This window comes from Oryctolagus cuniculus, unplaced genomic scaffold, assembly GCF_964237555.1.
Source record: "Oryctolagus cuniculus unplaced genomic scaffold, mOryCun1.1 SCAFFOLD_81, whole genome shotgun sequence".
Classification (NCBI taxonomy): domain Eukaryota; kingdom Metazoa; phylum Chordata; class Mammalia; order Lagomorpha; family Leporidae; genus Oryctolagus; species Oryctolagus cuniculus.
In genome coordinates this window covers 144,690-154,146 of record NW_027208248.1, presented here as the reverse complement: position 1 = coordinate 154,146, position 9,457 = coordinate 144,690, and positions in this window count along the sequence as shown.

Genomic DNA, 9,457 nt, shown 5'->3' with positions numbered 1-9,457 from the left:
CTATAAATTTAATGTAATTCTAAATCCCAAAAAGATTTTCCAAAGATATCAAAAAGCTGAATAAATGTGCAAAACTATCCAGGACAAAAAGAATAAGGAGAAAGGTCAAGGCCCTACAAATCCTGTTCCATTATCACTCAGAAACTCGGGCCACTTGGTATACTGCAGGGAGACAGAACTCTCTTAAGACAGAATAGAGTTTTCACAAATAGCCCAGGTACATATTTGCACTTGATACATGATGAAGAAGCTATTAAAGTTTCAGTGAGGACTGTGCCAAAATATATTTTACTTAAATCTAAGCCTCTAGATATAACCTCAAGCTTACAGTAAACAAGAGATTAAATGAGTAAATTAAAGGATACCATTAGGAAATACTCAGACAAAACTGAATACAATTTATTCTACAAAGGTATTGATTTTTACACTTTAAACAAATTTTTGAAACAACTGGAAAATTTGAAAAATGTTTAGTAACAATAGCAAATTTTGTAATTATTGGTAGTTGTTTAGGTGTAATAATGACATTGCATTTATTTGGGAGATTGTCCATATTTTTAGATGCATAATGAAATAGTGAGGAGTGAAATGTCAAGATATCTGCAACTTACCTGCAAATGAATTCAACAAAAATTACATATTCACCTGCACACTCATTGACACACAGCAAAATACTAGAAATTGCTAATTTTACATGTCAGGTATGCAGAACATCACTGTATGACTTTTGTTTCTTTCTGTACACTAAAATTTTCATAATAAAATATTTGAAAACCAGATGGGAAACAGTATATATTAAACAAATATTGTTGAGAAAATTGAGTTCTTATAAAAGCATATTCTTACTTGACATCCTAGGAGAAAACAAGAAAAAAAAAGCATTTTAGGAGAAAACAAGAAAAAGTCTCTTTTCTCAAGTTATGACAGAATTTCTTAATGCTCAGAATATAAGTCATGGGGCCAGCACTGTGGCATAGCAGGTAAATCCATGGCCAGCAGTGCTGGCAACTCCTATGGGCAGTGGTTCAAGTCCTGGCTGCTTCACTTCCAATCCAGCTCTGTGCTATGGCCCTTGGAAGCAGCAGATGATGGCCCAAGTTCTTGGGCCACTGTACCCTCATGAGAGACCTGGAGGAAGCTCCTGTCTCCTGGCTTCAGATCTGCACGGCTCCAGCAATTGAGGCCAATTTAGGAGTGAATCAGAGGATGGAAGACCTCTCTCTCTCTATCTCTCTCTGCCTCTCCTTCTCTCTGTGTGTAACTCTAAATTTCAAATAAGTAAATAAATCTTTTTTTAAAAGAATATTAGTCATGAGAAAAAGAACTAAGTAAAAAACTAAGAACTAAGTAAAAAAAAAACTAAGACTAAGTAAAAACACTAAGTAAAAATACCAAAACAGGTAAAAGGAAAAATCAGGACAACTAGAAAATATAACCTAGACAAATTAATATCTCCAAGAATTAATAAACATCAGTGGAAAAATAGAAAAAGTTCGTGAGACAGTAGCAGAGAAACTCACCCTCAGAAAACAAGTTCAACATCCCATAAACATATCCCAAGTTATACGATCTTGAAAGTTTCAATTGAAACATGACACTCCATAACACACAGATTGGCAAAGAATAGGAAAAATATGGTAGCAGTTTGAGATAATTTGGGTGAACTGGCTATTCAAATTTGACAGTTTCACTAATGCAGAAAATTAGCATACCAAATCATTTAGCAATTCCAATTCCAGAAAATTCCATTCATGACAAAAAGCTATTCTTGTTGTACTATTTGTTTTTTGTTTTTTTTTTTTTTGTTTTTTTTTTTTTTTTTTGACAGGCAGAGTGGACAGTGAGAGAGAGAGACAGAAAGAAAGGTCTTCCTTTGCCGTTGGTTCACCCTCCAATGGCCGCCGCAGCCAGCGCGCTGCGGCCGGCGCACCGCGCTGATCCGGTGGCAGGAGCCAGGAGCCAGGTGCTTTTCCTGGTCTCCCATGGGGTGCAGGGCCCAAGCACCTGGGCCATCCTCCACTGCACTCCCTGGCCACAGCAGAGAACTGGCCTGGAAGAGGGGCAACCGGGACAGAATCCGGCGCCCCAACCGGGACTAGAACCCGGTGTGCCGGCGCCGCTAGGCAGAGGATTAGCCTAGTGAGCCGTGGCGCCGGCCCCTTGTTGTACTATTTGTAACTGCAAATATTAGTAACCACCCGAAAGTCAATCAACAAAAATTGAGTATATAATACAGACCTTTTCATACAATAAGATACGACATCGCAGTCAAAACAAAGAATATTGTATTCATAGCAACATGGAAGTTTGCAAAATGGACTTCTAACAATAAAATCAAGCTGAGAAAAGACTAACAAAGTGCCATGGTATTTGTATTAACTGAAAAAATTGAAGAAATAAATCCAAACTGTATACCAGCACATTAATGCTATACTGTAAAGATAGGGCAGGCAGCTACATAGTGACTCACAAAGAACCCTCCTTGCTGTTGTTTAGCCTCTATAATCCTTTACTATATACACCAAAGTTGCCTTGTGAAGCCAACAGTCTGTCCTTAAGGTGTTGTACTATTCAAATTAATGGTAAAACTAGTATTCAAACAGTACTTTATACTTTGTGTGTCTGTGAGGGTACAAACTGTTGAAATCTTTACTTAGTATATACTAAGTTGATCTTCTGTATATGAAGATAATTGAAAATAAATCTTAATGATGAATGGGTTGGGAAAGGGAGTAGGAGATGGGATGGTTTTTGGGTGGGAGGGTGATTATGGGGAGAAAAACTGCTATAATCCAAAAGTTGTACTTTCAAAATTTATATTTATTAAATAAAAGTTTAAAAAAGTTAAAAAATAAATAAAAGTTAAAAAAAAAGAAAATATGGTAACAAAACAAAACAAAAAAGATTTGGTTATAAAAATATGGTAGCTTCTGTCTTGGGTGCTCAGTAGCACTCCCTCTCAGATGACTTGCTATGGGATTAGCAAGCACACTCTGGTCAGGCAATGATGCTGATGTCCACACGATGAGTAATGGAGGGTTTCTGCCACCCACCAAGTTAGAGAGTAGAAGTGATGTCTGTAGACCAAGGGCCAGAGTCAGCTTTCTCAGCTATTCATCCATCCCTGACCCTCAGGAACTGCACAGGGTGACAAACAGCTATGTTTGGGGAAAGATTGTTACACACCAATAGGTAATTCATATAAGGTACTTATACCCATTTTGTAAAATTAAACAGATGCAGCCACTTGGGAAACCTGGAAGAAGTTCCTGGCTCCCAACTTCAGATTGGCTCAGTTCTGGCCTGTTTGGGGAGTGAACCAGCAGAGGAAAGACCTCTCTGTCTCTAACTCTCTCTGTATCTTTACCTCTCTCTTTAACTCTTAAGAAATTAAACAGGTGCAGTAATTATGAGAACATATGCTCATTTTGAGATGAAGTGTAACTTTGGGGAAGGGGATGGATGGGCTTGTGTGATATTTTTTCAAAGAGATATTTCTTTGAAAGACAGAGAGAGAGAGAGGGAGGGAGGGAAAGAGACATATATATATATATATATCAGAAGCAGAGAAGGTAAGGGTTGATCTGCTACTCCTATGGGATGCTGTGTTGCAAGCAAAAGTTTAACCTGCTGTGCCAGAATGCCATCCCAGGGTAAGTCTTTAGTTATACTTACCTTTGATTTCCATGGGAAAATATTATTTTTCTTTTTACTTTTTAAAGATTTATTTACATACATGAAAGTGTGTGTGTGTGTGTGAGAGAGAGAGAGAGAGAGAGAGAACTTCTATCCAATGGTTTACTCCCCAAATGGCCAGGACTGGGCCATGCTGAAGTCAGGATGCAGGAGTTTCTTCTGGATCTCCCACATGAGTGAAGGGGCCCAAGAATTTGGGCTATACTTTGTGCTTTCCAGGAACATTAGCAGGGAGCTGGATAAGAAGCAGAGCAACTCTGCCTGGAACTGATGCCCATATGGAATGCTGGTGGTGCAGGTGACAGCTTTACCCATTAAGTGTTGTTAAGTTCAGGGCCATTTAACTGACTCTTTCCCTAAAATCAATGCCATTCTTATCTGCTGATACCCAAAGTCTTACAAGTAGGGCCTCCTCCAAAGCTTCATTGCCTAGGAGCCAATGACTGACCACAAAGGTAGCAAGAGGCTAACAAGAAATGACACCCTAGAACATCCCTGATAGAATGCACATGGAGGCTTTCAGCCCAGACATCTTTCCCAACTCCCTCTCCCCAGCAAGAACATAGAAGGAAAATGGAATGGTGAGGCTACATAGCAAACCAGGAAAATAGCAGTGAAAGGGAAAAATCATCAAAATTGAAATGCAAACACAGCAAAATCAATCCAAAAAACACCTATGTTATCTTAAGTGAGGTCTCTCATGTGAGTGGTAGGTGCCCAACTACTGGGGCCATCTTTACACTGCTTTCCCAATCACAATAGCATGGAACTGCATCAGAAGTGGACCAATCTGGACTCAAAAATGTGCTCATTTCAGATGCTCATCCTGGAGGTAACAGCTTAACCTACTGTGCCACAATGTTCAGCCCACCACAGCACTTTCAGACTTGGACATTTTGATTCAGGACAATGAAATCCCTTTCTTGCTCCCCATGTTTCTGCTCTGCGTTCTCGTAAAGCATTCTCTGAGTATTTTCCTATCAATCCTCTTTTAAATTCTGCCATCCTCATGGAAAAACTTGCTTTTGTTGATTTTGCATTGGTGGGGTATCTTAGTGAAGAGGTGTTAGGGAAATGTCTAAGGAGTCAAATGTAATATTTCTCTCACATTCAAACAAACAGTAGTAGCACCATGGTTGAACATACTTGGAAGAGCTCTTTGATAAGTGCCTACCATACTCCAGGCATTTCATGCCAATATCTCTCAACAAAACAGCTGTGAAAATAGGGAAGCTCCCAGAGGGCTCAAACCTCCTCCCCTGGCCACTAGCTATGACCTGGCAAAAACAAGACTGAATTTCAATTCCCATGATCCCTAGGTTATATTCTATTAAGTGCTCTTTGGTGTACCATGTTGCCCTGATTTGAAATTTGGGATCACACTGGGAATACATAAGACAGGTCCCTCAGGGGTTCACTGTCTTCAACCACCCATGATTTTCATTTTATCTCAAAGAAAGGGTATAAATAATTATTAGATTGTCCACTTGACTTTTGTCTGCTATGGAAGAAACAAAATGTTTAACAGTGATAGGAGTTCAGAAACCAGCAGAACTCAGATGAAGGCCAAAAAGGAGTAATGTCCATATTTTGATGTACTGTTTATTTTTTGTATTTAAATACCAATTTATTGATATTAATAGATAAACCTAGGCACACTGAAATTCTTAGAGTTTACCTGAGCACTCAGTGATTTATATGTTTTGCAGCCCCAGATTGCAAGTAGTTCAGGTTCAACCAAGAGGGCATTAGGGGAATCTTTAATGAGTTCACCGAAGATAAACAAATAAAATGGTTGAAGTGGAAGGTCCCTAGTTAGAGGTTACTTGGAGGTTTCTGACTGGTAAAGTCTAGGCAGAGGTTAGCTGGGGGTTTCTGGTCAGTAAAGTTGAAGTTAATCTGCAGTTCTAATTGGCTAAGCTTTTCATTTTATTATTTACACGGAGATGGATTTTGGTTTGTTTATGCAGCAATTCAAGGACTAGAGACAACACAAAGATTTTTTAGAGGTCTCTCCATTTTTTTTAGCATTGACACATTTTACCTTGTATGTTTTTTTAACTTTTATTTAATAAATATAAATTTTGAAAGTACAACTTTTGGATTATAGCGGCTTGTTTACTTTAATGTAATTATATTAATGAAGTCTTTTTCCTCAGATTAAAAAGGACTGCAAACTATACTGCTGTTTAAAATACTAAAAAAATCAGTGCATATTCAGATTCAGGTCCTCTGGGGCAAAATAAAGGTAATATTTTCTTATTAATATCACATTATAAGATTTCAAACTTAATAGATAATAGTGAAGAAAAAAAGCCCTCCCTTCAAAGTCTTTAAGATACATAGAGTGATCATTAGAGACCACTGGAATATACAGTGTGGCTCTTCACACATGATCCAGTGTTACCTGAGTATTCTGAGTACTCACCAGAGTCATGTGGGCCATGCCTTGCAACACAGCATCAAACACCTTCTGATGTCCCTGTCCATAATAGACTTGTATGACTTGTGCTAGAATGGGTGATATATAAGGGGAGCTTGTCATGAGTAACATGGAACTACATGTCCACTCATGGTTCCCGCCTGTCATCACTGAATATCTTCTGTGGATTTGGTTAGAATGTGTGATGTATGAGGTGGTAAGGCAGTGAGTGACCATGGAACTGCACATTCACACAGAGCTACTGTGTGTCATCACTCCATATCTGGTATTTACAGACCCATGTTGCCCCTTTATGACTAAAATACCTTTTTATCCTCAGAACATGGAACATGACATCTGTGAACCCAAAACTCCCACTTCCCAGATAAGGAAAAGGAGTCCCAGGAAAGGGAAGTTACATCACCTGAAATTACAGCCATCTCAAGGCAGAGCTTTGTCCTTGTTCAAAGTTGCCCAAATTCTTTCATCAAGAAATCTTTCCCAGGACAGAGGGAAGACACTTCAGTATCAAGAATTAAAATGAAATATTGACATTGCTGATGCAAATTGTATACTCCTCATTATCTCACTAGTGAAAACAAGGGAGGCTATTTTTATAAACATCACACATTCTCCACAATAAGTAATTAGTTGAGGCAGATACATGTGGCATTGCCAGCCCTGTCCATACCTGTCACCCTCTTCATCTGGAAAAGAAAGGAGAAAGGAGGTGAGTAGGCCTTCTGCAGACATGCCACATCTACCACCAGAGACAGAGCTCCCAGAAGGCCTGGAGTCCTGTGCAACTGGGTCCGGCTTCTCAGGCAAATCCATGAGTCATATGATCAAAAATACCAATCCGCTCAGTTTTAAGAAAGTGAAATTGACCAAGTTATTAATATTCTTTTCATATGTAAAATTATTTGCAGTTTAAAACACATAGATTTAAATTAAAACTTAGTCTGTTGATAAAAGTATTATTTGTAAAAATAATATTTATTTAATAAAATGGAGAGGGAGAGAGAGAGAGAGAGATGGTTTCCATCTGCTGGTTCACTCCCCAAATGAGTGTGACAACAGCCCTGCAAGTTTACTTTAAGTAAAATGACCCTTTTGTGAAATCAGCAGTCAATATTGATTTGTCTGAGAATGCGCTGTATGCCTTCTTTTCCTTCCTCCCTACTCTTTTTGGAGAAGGCCTGCTTAGCTGTCAGCAGAGATGTGGAGAGAGGCTTAGAACCAGCTCACTGAGCTTTCTCACTTCCACTATTAATGCTGATAAACCTCTGTCTGGTAGGCTTCAGCCATCAATTCCTGTGGAGCTACAGAAACCTGCTTTCTGGGCAGTCAGCATTTATTCGCTCTTCCTGTATGCAGAAAACTTGGAAGGACATCCACCAGCCTTGTGATCCACATTGGCATTGGGAGGCACCCTTGAAGAATGGAAGGCAGCTTTTCTGTTTTCTTTTGCCTGATACTCTTGTTAGCTTGCTCTGACATGCACAGAAAATGGTGCTAAGGTTACAAAGCAAGATTCCTGCTGACCTCCAGGGTTTCCATGATCGGGGGATTAGACACAGTTGGCAAGGGAGGCTGCAGACTTCATTATGAAGACTTCTCTTGGAGCTGAGTCACAAGGTACTGGGTTTTCCAAATCAGTGCCATCAACCGACTGAGATTGTACTCCACAAGTCAGCACCTTTGCACAGAAACTGGTGAGACCTAAATTTACATCTAGGATTCTGTGCTGGGGTCATGAAGAAGTAAAACAGGACTGTCTCTTCCCACTCTGCCCAACACAAGAAGTACCAGAAATGGCCCCGTGCCCTCACTTACTGCATACACTGAGGAACACTGTATCCCAGGATGGCACCAGCACAGGCAGATGTGGTGACCTGTATGCCATCCCAAATTGCAGTTAAACACCATAGGCAGCTTCTGGGTGCCTGGGAGGGTTATTTAACTGCACATGGGAAAGCAGCAAGTGCACCAGTAGGAGGCTCCATGGAACCCAACCCAGGTATGAGGGCTCTGAGGCACACGGGCATTCACTTGTTGCAGGGCATCAAGCACATCAAGGTCTTCTCATCACTTGCTCTCGGGCCTCAGACTGTGTGGCCAGCAGCCTATGGAAGTCTATGCTGAAATTGGGACTTCAAAGTTCATGGGAAATGCACAATACCTTTTAATTCCATCTTCTTATGAACTTTTTAACTAAATATTAACATCATTGACATCAGCAGTATTGCTAAGCATTTTCTTTGATTCTTATTGATCCTCATTTTCTTCTTGCCATCTTTTAATTCTTTAAAAATTGACAATATGAAACAGTAAGAAACAGAATTGTAAACTGGTGTAGGTGAGGGTTAATGTATTATTTATCTTATAATAAATTGAATGTGAACAGTGCTGATATTTCTTTTGCTTTCCTTTTAAGCAGAATTGAATTTCACAATGAAGATACTATTTGCAATGTTTGCATTTCCAGCAGACAACAATATAGAGTGCAAAATTAGGCACTATGACTTTGTTGGTAAACAGTGCTCAGTATCTAGGACAGAATGGATGACCAACATCTTTAACTTCCCATTGATGAAATTTCTGATTTAAAAAATTCAAAATTTACCAACCGCAGACGTGAAGCTTTATACTATTTTTTTTTGACAGGCAGAGTGGACAGTGAGAGAGAGAGAGAAAGGTTTTCCTTTGCTGTTCGTTCACCCTCCAATGGCCGCCGCGGCCAGTGCGCTGCAGCTGGCGCATTGCGCTGATCCGATGGCAGGAGCCAGGTACTTATCCTGGTCTCCCATGGGGTGCAGGGCCCAAGCACTTGGGCCATCCTCCACTGCACTCCCTGGCCACAGCAGAGAGCTGGCCTGGAAGAGGGGCAACCGGGACAGAATCTGGCGCCCTGACCGGGACTAGAACCCGGTGTGCCGGCGCCGTAAGGTGGAGGATTAGCCTAGTGAGCTGTGGCGCCGGCCCGCTTTATACTATTTTTAGTCATAATGTGCATGCTTAAAACAAGCAAATATCATTCTGAATAATGGGATGGTAAAAAAAGAGCATGGGGTTCAAAGATTTCTTAACATACATACACAAGGGAGCTTCAAGAAGGTTTATTAAAAGTAGAATTGTTTATTTTTTCAAAACTATTTAAATTCATACATAGTTTTAATTTTTTTCTTTTAGTTTTCTTTAATACCAATCTCTGACATTATAAAACTTCATTTTTGCTTTTTGTCCTTCGAGAATTTCTAAATATAAATTGAGTTAAAAGAATGTTCCAAAATCTGATATTTCATTAAAAGGCATTAAAATGTTTCTTAGGCATGAACG